Below are 12,723 nucleotides of genomic sequence, written 5' to 3'. Positions count from 1 at the left end.
AAGAAGAGGGGGCTGCTGAGGGGTCTTGCAAGACATGTAACGGCTACACTAAACATCTCCTTTTGGCACCCGTAGCCTCTCAATCTGGGTGTTGCTGCTGCCTGGGGTCGCCAGGGAACTAAGAGGGACAGGTCCCACTCTAGACCACTGATAATTCAAGGTCATTGACAAGCCAAACCGAGAGCCTCGTCAAGATGCTCATCACTGCACTTCTCAGGCAAAATGTGCACTTTCTGCATTGGAATCTTTTTTCATAGATAGTTGTTCCATTCACTGCTTAAACGGCAGACTCTAGCTGCTCATCTGTTTCGGCCACTGTGCCTAGGGAACTAGGCTGCACACGAGAGCTCAGTCATCACTTGCTCATGCCTTGGGGGCATTGAAACAATCTCAATCTTCTCAGGAATTCTTGCTCTAGGAGAGGCAAACTTGGCATTACAGTAAATACATTAAATGCCTCATGCTCTTCCATCCCTCCGTCTGCGCATGAGGATGGTGAAACAGTGATGCAAAAGACCAGGGCCCTGTGCCCGGGAAAGGTACCAACAGCCTTGACACATGCAAACGTAATGAGAAAAAAGCAAGAACCCAATAAGAAGAATATATGAAACAGGTCCAAGCCCTACAATAGATGAGCTTGCTGGCTCTTAGCAATCCCTGCATGTTTTGTAGCCCTCTCCACCCTCTGACACTGCTATGGTCCCAAAATACAGAGCTTCAAGCTTCTCTACAAGAGCCGGTGTGAGAGATTGTGTCCCTGCACAGAGAGATCTCCTCAAAACAGTGCTAACATGAAGAGCTTTCACTCCTTAAAGCACATAATGGACAAAACCGAATCCAACCATGCAGACCTGACCAATGATCAGGCTGACCTTGATAACAGGGTCATTGACCTAGAGAATAGTCCAGCAGATCTGAAGGGTAGGGAGGGAATTGCTTGAGGACAAAGATAAGGATACACATCATACACCACAATGTCGCACTCAAACAACCAGAAGCTTATGTCCCCAAATTATTTGTATTCATACCATAAGCCAACTCCAGATGTGCTAACCAGAGTTCACTCCTACAAAACAAAGGAACAAATTCTCATAGTATATTGGAAGCCAGGCTCACTTCAACCTACCGATTCTACCAGAGGTATGTTTTCGAGATTTCCCTGCGCTCACCCAGGCAAAAAAGGAGTGGGGTGGGATCCATTCTGGAAGAGCTGAAAAAGCGTCAAGTTTCTTATAGATGAGATCACCCATTTAAACTTATTTTGCCTGGATAACAACGCTTGCACCACAACTACCAAGGAGGACGGCTTGGCCATCCTGGGCAGGGGACACACATGATTCAACCTTTCTAACAGAGCAGAGTGGCTACAGTGGGAGAGAGAAGGGTGGAACATTGAAAGAGAAGACTGAAAGGACAGTCAAAATGTTGCAGAGGCATGCAAATTACAGATTTGAACTTGTGACTATATATATCAAGATAGCATTGAGCATGTAAGGAGCAGAGGAAGCAGTAGAAACACTATTAATGTTTTCCTATGGGCAATTGGCAGTTTTGTATAGTTGGGGTTTGCAGGATTTTCTGGTGTTTGGGTGGGTTGTCTTGACTGCGGAGTTGTTGAAAGTTTCACTTATTTTTTTTGCAAGACATATTTGGGAGAGGATAGCTGTTTTTCTTCACTCATGCAAAAGTGCCATGTTTCAGCATAATGGCATTTTAATGTGTGAAATATGTTCTTTGTCTGCACATCACTATGCGCTAGCCACCGAAGTTCAGGGCAGCCTTCTGTGATGGCCCCTTTCCTACAGGCCTTAGCAAGGTCCAATACCATCAAGGTCAGCCCCATATCGAGGTAGTCAATGCTATTGGCGCCACGGTTCAATGTCTGTGGTGTTAGGTGTATCTTGGCCCACAAGATATCGCTCGCCTAGCTCATGCCTTGCAAACACTCAAATGTGGATGACAAGTGCCTATTTGAAGCTTAAAGCTTTGCTCCACCTAGTTAAGTGAAGTTAACTCCAATATCCTCAGTCACTCCTCCATGCAGGAACTCACTCAAACCTGGCTGGCCGAAATGCACTTGGAAGGGTTCAGCCCTCATCTCAACCGACCAGCAAAAGTCTCTAGACTTCATTTTGGATAGATATCTATCCTTCCAACAACACATCACGAAAAAGGCTCCCCTAGGCTTTGTATTCAGTATTTCTACTCTGCAAGATGAAGCCCTTTCCCCACCACAGAACTTCTTAACGGTATTGCAGGCCCAAGTGATCTTGCATATTGACTGGGGTAGTGCCCTCTTCGCATGGCTCCAGGCTGTTCGCCTAGCCCCCCTGAAAGCAGCCCACCATACCGCGGCTCACATCACCGGCTCTAGGAAATTTGACCAAAACACCTCCACCTTGTGCTAAGTACACAGTCTCTGCATTGTAGCTACAATCTGTTTCAAAACCGCATGCCTCATCTACAAGGCAACCACCGCCAATACGCCGGCATAACTTATGGCCAAACTAAATACATTGTGTGGCACATGCTCATCTTGCACTAAGACCGTTGCTACGTGGGAAACTAGACTGGCTCGCAAGGAGAAAACTAAGAAAAAATAATTTGTTATGCTATTTTGGAAATAGATGCTATCACTAGTCCAGCTCAGAGATAATTTTGGACGGGATAACCTTACAAAAACATTTCGATATACCCTGCGCGAGACTGTGTATTTATTGTCAACTGCCTTGAGGAAGCCAAAAGGGCGAAACTGATGGCCATACAGTTTTCACAATCATTATGCAAATGCTACACTTTCCTAACGCACCATAATTTGTATGTGGAAATAATTTGAAATTATTAATGATAATAAAAAAACGTTTGTACTTAAACACATGATGGACAGCATGTGTTTATTCTTTGGAGTAACGCTGGAATCTAGGGAAACGTGTTAGCTCAGAGGAAAACTAGACTCACCAAATATACTTTAAAGAACTGAAGACCTGTCTCTTCCAATAAAAAAATGGTTTAACCTAGATTCCGGCTATCTTGTGAACACTTCCATCCATATATTGTACTGTGATCATTATTACTGAAGCTTATCTGATGACTTGTTAAATAATTGCTATGACATTTTTGCACCATGACCTGTAAAGTGCGCTGTTTTTCCCAAACAAGGTTTGCTCTATAAAAATATCTGATAATACAATATTAATAGTGTTTTTCATGGGGAATGGGCTTTGTTTGCCATACATGTGCGGATCGCCCATAAAAAAAAACATCAAAGATGGGTGCCAGGGAAACAGAAAAGGAACATTGTCCTTTTTCCATTTTCATGGCAGCCAACTGAGTGGTTGGAGCAGGGCGCAGGAGTGGGTGACAGTAGTGCAAGTCCAGACAGGGAATGGGTAGAGTCAGAGGGCAGTGCAGGTGTATTGCAGGGGGGAATTGCAGGGCAAGGATGGACAGAGGGGCCCTGGGGCAGGCAGAGGTGAAAAAAGGAAACAGACTGGGGGGAAGTGGTGTGGTAGGCAGCCAGGGAGAAATGTTCTATGGGCTTAATGTAATGTAAGCCCACATTTCCAGCCTCATGATTGGCTAGCGCCATCCCCGTTCGATTGCTAACACTTGATAATGTTATTGTGTGAATCAACAGAGGAGAATACCAGAAAGATTGCCTGCATGTGGATTTCTCAGAATCATCGTATGAGACAAGGGTGGCGTGGGAGTGCACCTAAGCAGACATGGGAGGTTAAGAAGTCCATAGGTTTGTAACATACGTAACATATGATAGAGGACAAATTCATGTCTGAATGTCCAGGGTCTCAATTCGCCCACAAAGAGGCAATTGGGCTGGTCTTCACTAGTGCACTCAAATCCGACGACATTCTCCTCAAGGAGAACCACTTGGTAAAGAAAGCTGAGCAATGGGTCTTTCACACACGTTTCGTTCTATATGTGTTGTTTTTAAGATCAGCCTTCTATATAGGGAGGGGTGGCAGTGCTGATCCAATCAGGGTTGCCCTTTTTGCAGGCAGAGATGCCACATGATGAAGAAAGAGCTTGATAGCATTCAGAGGTTGCACTTTTCCATGTACCATTTGCTCCTTCTATGCACCTAACAAACACCAGGCTTTCTTCCTTGCCGTCATCTTCCAGAAGCGTGCTGCCTTTGCACAAGGAGAGCTTATCCTTGGGGGACAGATTACAATACAGTAATGGAGAGCTCCCTGGATAAGCTTCCATAGATCATCATCCCATTATAGAACAAGTCCAGCCTCCTTATAGCAACATAAACACTGTATGTCTGAAGGATGCCTGAAGGCTTTTCAATTGATCAGAGTGTGATTACACATGCTGCTCTTCCTGCATCCCAGTGGATATTTACAAATAAATATGTTTTGGTCTCCTAGACAATTTCATTATCCACTACCCAAACAAAGATACTTCAGCCTACAATATCTGACTATGTCTCAATAGGTATGGCTCCATTACATACAGAGGAAAGCCCACAAAGCAGGTTTTAGTAGGAGCTTGGATGACACCCTCCTGGAGGATCATAATAGAGGCCATCAAGAAAGTGATAGGCGATTAGTTCTCAAACAATGATAATGATGTGTTTGATCAGCAGACTGGGACAACTAGAAGGAAGTTATATGAGGTAAAGTAATGAGCTTAGAACCATTCCTTAAGGCATCAAAAGCAGAAATCACCAAATTCACTACAGCAATTGGGGGTTTGTAAAGAAAGCACAACCCTATGGTGTCTCCAAGAATACTGCGCCACCTCACAGATACAAGGGACCAATTCTGCCTTCTTCTTCGGGATCTATCAGTGGGGCACACCAGCAACCCAACAGGTTAATTTTGATACAGACACCAAGTCCAACAGACTGCTCACTTACAAACACAAGGCCAGACAAGAGCATATGTTCATCAGAAAGCTTCGAGACAACAATGGCACAAGGATGGGGACAAATTAACAGCATTCCATTTTTCACTAAAGAGAAGAGCCAACCGATAGTAACTAAATCCAATATAAAGGCTCACGACCCCAGCAGCTTTACATGTCATTCTTTAAAACCTTGAAAAAGCTTCAGTGTAAAGCCATTCACTTCTCTTTCCTTTAGATGTTTGGAATTGGATGGCGTCACAGAGTTGGTGGCAGAAGTAAATATCTCTCTGCTTTTGAAGCCCAACAAATATCTGTAACACGCACTTCATACTGCTACACACAGCACTTCGGAATCGGATGGCAAAACCTTTTTGAAATCCTGGCTTCACATCTCAACCCACTGATGCCAAAGCTTGTTCAACCAGATAAAACTAGCTTCATCCTCCACAGACAAACATATAACAATATTAGACAATTGTGGTTGTGGATGCCTTAGCCTAGATAAATGTGGATGCTTTTCTCGATGTATATTCTAGCATCGCCTTCCGGGAAGGCATTCGACTTGACTATGTGTACAGAATGTATTCATTAAAATGGTTTTGGCTCTACCATGTCCCAATTCATATTAGTACATTTTAACTATCCAACTGCAAACATGGGGGCAAATGGGCGCTTCTTGTCTAAGGTTTCAATATAATGGGAAATGAGACAAGGATGTTTGCCCATTGCCCTTAATATTTGCTTTAGCCATAGAACCCTTTTCACAAGCCATTAGGCAGAATAACATTCTTGTCTATTCCTCTCCTTCACGCCACCACAAGAGGGCTCTCCTTGTTGACAACGTAGTACTCGTAAGACTTATGTAGGTGGACCCATTTCGAAATACCTTTGATGAGAAGAATTTGGAGCTTAAAAATGAATTTTATAAATTGGCTTGTTTATGTTTTACAAGCATTTCTGATTGAGATCTCAAAGGATGTCCTTTTTTTCTCAGATCCAAACTGAAATGGTTAAATTTGTGCGGAAGGGCAGAATCTCACGCTCGACAACGTTCAAGAGATTAGGGGCATATTTGCCACAGCTGTGAATAGCAACATATTCACAGCCAATTTAAAATGGATGCTGGAGTGATGTATGGCACCCACTGGTAAGCTATGGATTCAGGTAGAAAGTCATCCCTTGAAACAAGGCATGATCTATTCTGGTTTGCGGCAAGATCACGATTGAACTCGAAAGGTAGGTATGTGTACCTTCACAGACGTTCTATACTATATGGAAGCCATTTTTACATACAAAATTACTACAAACATTTCTCCCTCTCCCCCCCATACCTATTTGCACTAATCTACTATTCACCCCAAAGTTAGCCATGCTGGCATTTGTATGCTGTCAATCAAGGTATTTGAGCACTCTTGTAGAATCATATCCACACTGCACACCTCTTGACTTCATAACATGCCAGGACGTATTCAGCGTTGGAGAAGCAGACAGATGAACTTATGCTCAACAAAACCACTGGCTAAAATGGGTAAATTAGGAGCAATGGCCTTGGATCTCAAACGCAGTTTGAAAAGTGCAGGAAGGCTGTCTCCCCATTTGGTTTAGCAGGTTTATAAAGAGCTTAATCACTATAAACATAGTGATGTACAGCCCTTTATCACCAAATGGGATGAGGAAGTGGTTGTCACAATACCAGAAACCGCATCGTCCCAGATTTGGGAGAGGGCTGTCAAATCATCATGCTTCAGACTACAGAAAAGTAATTACAAAGGATTTCTGTGTTGGTATGAAACCCCAACCGGACTACACAGAGCTTACGTGACTGCTACCTGGCAGTGTTGGAGAAATGGTGCCTGTTCATATGTGGTAGTTATGCCCTGCACTAGAAAGATTTTGGAAGGAGATCATATCTCTAATTAAATGACTAACAAGAATTTGGATACTTCTGGGTACACTTGTCCTTATGGGAACAGTAAGCGAGGATGAGTCCTTCCCATTGCATCAGCCGTGGAAAAACATGCCAGCCAAATGCTGCTGATTGCAAGAGTTTACATAGCAGACTGCTGGAAACATTTCGACCCACCTCCAAGGGGCATAGTATGGAATAAGCTCTGGTAGCAGTTGGCCATGGATAAACTTACATAAGCAATATATACGGGATTTCATACATTTATAGCAATATTGACTCCTTTAATCAAAGTTCATACTAACAAAGATTGTACATAGGCCAGAATCCCTCAGGGCCTATTCTGTATATTGATAATTATTCAACATGATGGAGCAGGTGACCGGCATTATCATAGCAGCTAGCGGTGTACTGGCGTATGGTTCTCTTTCTGCCACCCTCACTAAATTCAATCCACAAGCAGACAGATGTGCCTGGAATTGTTCTCTTTCCCCTTAACAGAGTGTTTCAGAACGTTGCCATAACAATTTTTTACTGTGTTAGTTGATCCTGCAAATTAGTATTTTACTGGCTATCCAACTATTATACTTTCTGTTCATGCATTATGTTTATTCTTGAAACCGTGGACACTATCTGGTTGGGCAAAGGTGTGTTGGTGGAGTGAAAATAATGTAAAAGAAAGTGATGTTGTTTACAATGACTGTTAAACATTGATTGCATCGTCAAGACGCTAATTATTGTGCCATAAAGTCAAATACATTTTGGTTAAAAAAACAAAAAGGTACAGGCTATTTGCTTTGACCAACATCTTTAAGTAGATTCTCTTCAAAGGCACTAGTATCGGTCAACCTTAGTTTCAATTTTGCTGTACGTAAGCACTGAACAAAAAAGCTGAACAATGCCTGTAGAAGTAAGGGATTACCGCTCCAAAGTTGTTCTCATTCGGAGGTGACCAGCCATGGGCACCTTGTATGCTAACTCTAGAAGAAAGGCTCTCTAACACAGGGCTGTCCCTCAGCCTCTGGTGGGCGCATGGCTTGTGCTCTAGGAGCATGCAGTTCAGCAGAAGCCCACCTAACCTGAAGATACAATGTTTCCCCAGACTTTTTTCCCTCTTTCACTGGGACAGTTCCTTCCAATGCAGACACTCCATAGTAGGATACTCTCTCTGCCGTTGAGAGAACTCTGCCTAACCCAGTGCCCTCTCTACAGGCAAGTGGGCAGGCCCGTCTGGTCAGAGATCCCAGCACTTTAAGTGAAATCTGTCACTCTCTCTTGCAACAGTTGTCTTATCTGCATGAAGTGACCTGGGGCCCGCCGCAAGCTGGTAGGCCCCCCTGGCCATCTATTAAGGGCTTTAAACAGCTTCCCCGGTGCAGAAGAGCTGGGCGTTCTTTCTAGCACCTTGAGAAGGTGAACACAGCCCACCACTGCTGGATCCACAAACACCAGACCCATTGTCACTCGTTTGTTACCCACAAATTCCTCTAATGGAGCATTGTTTTGTGCACTCAAAGAGTTGGGCAATCTTGTCACTTATTTGGATCATAACAATGGCAGGATTAAACAATCTTGGGGCAGGTTAGCTAGCCAAGATAGTACCATAGGGATCCTTTTCATAGAACGCCGATTGGGAGCAGCATCACAGACCACTACCATGGTAATTGCTCGGGTGTATGCAAGTATATATTTTCTCTGATCATGAACTAATTATTTTGCAGGTACCAATGCATATCCACTGTAATCTCATCCAGCACTTCCTATTGGTGTTCCCAGATACCCATAGAGACTATGACTATCTCAGAACAAACAACTCTGGGCTCCTGCATCCATTGAAAGGTTAAGCTCTGTGATGAAGTCCCCTGCCTATCTCTTGGGATGATGGTTGGGGCGGGCAAGGGTGTTGATATGCCTCCACTCTCACTTTGATCCTGCACAGGGGGACAGAGGTGGGAAGGATCCACCGGCCAACCACACCATTACTGGAACTGGAGGCAGGCGCTTCCAACAAGGGGAAACAAAGGGGCAAGGTCCTTTCAAGGGGCCATACTTTGGCCAAGTCTGGATTGACCAATATTGTTCACCCAGCGAGTACTAGCTCTCATTCCAAAACCCTAGTTCTCTCCCCCATGCAACCTGTTTACGGCATCAGGGTCTGTCGGCAGCAAGGAGAAAATGTGGGAATCAGAACTATTGTTTACAAACTGCAAAGATCTTAGAGTAAGTACGTTCCTGTGCATTGTAAAGTCTTCCTGCAGGAAGCATGCACAGAGCTTCACAGTGCACAGCTCCAACAGTCTCGTCTCACTGCATGCATGCACATGAAACAAAACCAATATGACGGTCTGAGCCTTTATCGACTCGTAGTCAATCAGAGAACGGATATCCTGAACTAGCACCATTGAAATCTGTGACAGAGGAGGTGGACAATGATGCAGGGTTAGTGTGGGCCATGGAAAATTCAAACTTACAAGGGGGGACCCTTGGATGGGCGGAGGAATCAACATATGGCGATGTGTTGAGGAGGTGCAGGTGAACTAGGAGGACATAGGGGGAAGAAGAGCCTGTCCCATATGTATGAGATGTCGAAGAGGAGTGAGTGTGAGAGGGTGTGAGAGAGTGAGTGTGAGAGAGTGGGAGTGTGTGGCTTAAGCCCGAACCCTGAGAGAGGGAGGCAGTGAGAGGCCTATCAAAAAGCCAGTAGAATTATCATGTGGCCTAATGCCTGAACAGAACTCCGAGCCTGTGGATGAAGCAGTGCTGTTCTGTTAGGCTAAGCCACAGGGAGGGAATGGAAGCTGGACTTGAGGAGCACTGGAGGACTTTTGCTTTTGACCCTTACCCAGAGACACAGAGGTCTTTGGACATTCTGAACCTGGCCCTGTGGAATTGAGCACCTTTAAAATAAACATGTGTACTGGTTAACATTAAGTTTAATTATTTGTAAATGTCATTGTCATAATTTTATTCATTTTACTCTTGTGGGGAAAATCCCAATAAGAAGGCACTGTAAAAGATTGTTTGCGTCTGACCCATGATTGATCCATGTTCGCTTCATCCCATCTGACAGCTAGTAATGTAATGTAAGGTGGTCTTCCATCATGCAACATCTGCCATTTTGGTGGGGAAGTTATAAGGAGGAGAGGGAGAGGTAAGATGCGAAACCTAAAGTGTTTTGTACAGGTCAGAAGAAATACTTTTCTGTCTAATAATACATTTCTAAGGCAGTTGTTGTGAGGGCCCTTGCAAAATGTGTATCCAGAATGGAGCCCCTGGTGTGGGTATCATGCTTCGTTTGATACTGGCAAGGTCTTCCCTGAGGGTGAGAAGGGGACAAGCTTATCTGGAGGGCCATGTCTGGAAACCTGGTGTGAGATGTGCGCCTTGAGGTGCACTAATTCAAAATTAAAGAGTGATGGATGGGTGCAAGGCTTATCAAGCTGCCTTACTGGGTATCTGATCTCAAACAGTTGCTTCACCCTGAGATGCAAATGAGTTCACAGGGATTCAAAAATCCCTGCACCAGGTCCAAAATGTCCTGAAAGTTCCTATCTTCAACCAACTAATCTTCCTCAATGAAAAAGCAAAACGTCTAGACAACACATCAGGCACTAGTACGGCATTACCTATTCAAGTAAGAAAAATAGTACTACTTCCCGGATCCACGTTAGAAAAACGCATTCCGAAAAGCTTGAGTTTCAAAATTGTGAAGCCGACTTGGCTGCATTTTGAAACTCGAGCTTTTGGGAATCTTCATTTATCCCATGCTTTCCCTTTAATGTATGCGGGGGACACCCCAGCAACCCCTAAAGCCCATAATGCCAAACTAGGGGAGCATGCAACCCCATCTCAACTAGTTCGGCATTTTTGGGATATGTAATTTTGGGGCCATACCTTAATCCCCTGCCACCTTCACCTAAGCTTTCTTTATAGCATTTTTCTTTATAGCATTTTTCTTTATACCATTTTCCCAAGCAATATGCATACCAAACAATCAATGCTGTGAACGGCTCCTGTTGGAATTCTTATTTTTGGGGATTCGAAGGCCACTTTTAGGATCCTTAAATGTTTTTGCTTTTTTCCCCATTTATTTTTTTGGATCACTGGCCTATTTTTCGGGGCAAGAGGGACTTCTCTCGAAGGCCTTCTGCCATTGCAAAAGTTTTTACCTTACTTAAGGTATATGGTATTGGGTCACTCCTAAGGTCCCCAGTCCCATGGTTACTTCTGAGGAACTGCATTTCTGTCCTAGGGTGATTCTAGCACCCTACATTGCATTTGAGGAGTGGGGTGGTGGCAGATAGATAGTTTTGACTTCATCAGAGTCACCAATGCTTTTTTTTTTAATCCTGCTGTTTTTTATTTGGCTTCCCTTGTGCAGGACAAGCACAAGGTGGCCTTAAAATGGCAGTTCTGTACAGGTGGACTTTATGTAGCCCACATTCCAGCCTCCATATTACTTTTAACTGGTGTTGACCTGTCTAAGTCTCTGAGCTCTCCTCTCAATTCATGTGGGAGCGATCTAGGCCGAGAGGCAGTTCTACTGACCAACCGGTATGGTTGGTCATTTGACCTTCTTCCCCCAGGACCCCTTTCGTGCAATGGTACTCGCCTAGTCCCAGCCTCGCTCTTGGCTCTGTTATGCAAACTTGGAAGAACTACTGACCTGCTGAATGAGTTTTCCTACAATGTTTAGCATTTTTGCTGTTATCCGGCCATACTGACTGAGCAGAGTGGTTTGGGCAAATCCCCCTTTGGGTTTTATGCCTTTGGAGGTGCAGTCAGAGCTTCCTGAATTCATCTGCTGATCCCCCTCATCTGCTAGATTGAGCCTTCCAAGTTGGACTTGTTTCCTGGGCCGTTTAGTGCTACTTCTTGCTTTTTAACACCAGGATCTTCTTCTTAGCTGTGGGTCACTGAAGTGACCTGAAAGGTTGTTGGGATCCCAACAACCTGCCTCATCTGCTGAGTGGGATGTCTGCAGGTACCTCCAGTCATTTCCGCCGTCTTGGAATAGGTTCCTGGTGAGCGGACACCCTTCTCTATACAATGAGCCGAAGGCAGCCATCTTCACATGCTTCCTTGTCTTCCAAGAGTCTTCCTCACCAGATTCTCTGCTTCAGACGTGAAAGCCAGCGATGTGGGAAGACTGTCTTTTCTGGGTTGTGAGGGTTGTCTCTGGCTCAGGGTTAAAGCCTCTGGACATTGGATCCTGCAAACTGCACTCAGGAGAGTAGCCTGTACTTACAAGAGTTATGTTGCCGTGCTGGAGCAGTTTTCGCCAAAACTGTCGATGCAAGTACCTACCTTTGGGTCCTGAGGTGTACCATTATTAAAGATACTCGCCATCAGGAGTACCGATGGTTCAGGCTTGAGATTCCCTGGAGGAGAGTCACAACTGAATTTCCCATTGACTTACATTGGGGGGGTGGAGGGAGTACTCCTGCTCTGCTGCGCCTTCCTTTTGGACGTATGGTTAGTGCTAGAACCTATGGATAGATTTGCTGGGGTCTATGCTGGTCTTTTATGGGGTTGTTTGCTGCAGAATCCGCACCTGTGGGGTAAAACAGACCTACCTGCATTTTCCCATTAAAGCAGATGGTCCATTTACTTTATCCCTGGGTTCCTGTGGAACTTTCAGCCTGTCATAGAACTCCCCTAAAGTGACTCTGGGGGTACGTACCTGCTCATGGACATTGTTCTTGTAATCACAAGGGATTCAGTGAGCATAGCATTTGGCTATGGTTTTGAAATGTTACCTACCCTACCATCGCAGTGTTTTATTACCATGTGTGCATTTGTATTCCTTTTATGTTCTAAATTAATGTGGTGTGTCAGTTTTGGCAGAAGGGATTTCTAGACTTCTTTTTCCTGTAAATTGGCCGATTCCTTCTTTCTTCCTATCCCCTACCTATATGTGTTAAATCATCCTGACCCATGTT

General features: G+C 44.4%; 1 protein-coding gene across 2 annotated transcripts in view; it reads right to left on the bottom strand.

The window, feature by feature from the left end:
* Positions 1–12,723, bottom strand: part of MCM9 (minichromosome maintenance 9 homologous recombination repair factor) — a 907,286-nt gene that overhangs the window by 45,205 nt on the left and 849,358 nt on the right. The window lies entirely within an intron of this gene.

This window comes from Ambystoma mexicanum, chromosome 4p, assembly GCF_040938575.1.
Source record: "Ambystoma mexicanum isolate Mex_15411 chromosome 4p, UKY_AmexF1_1, whole genome shotgun sequence".
NCBI lineage: Eukaryota > Metazoa > Chordata > Amphibia > Caudata > Ambystomatidae > Ambystoma > Ambystoma mexicanum.
This window is presented reverse-complemented; position numbering and strand designations above follow the sequence as displayed.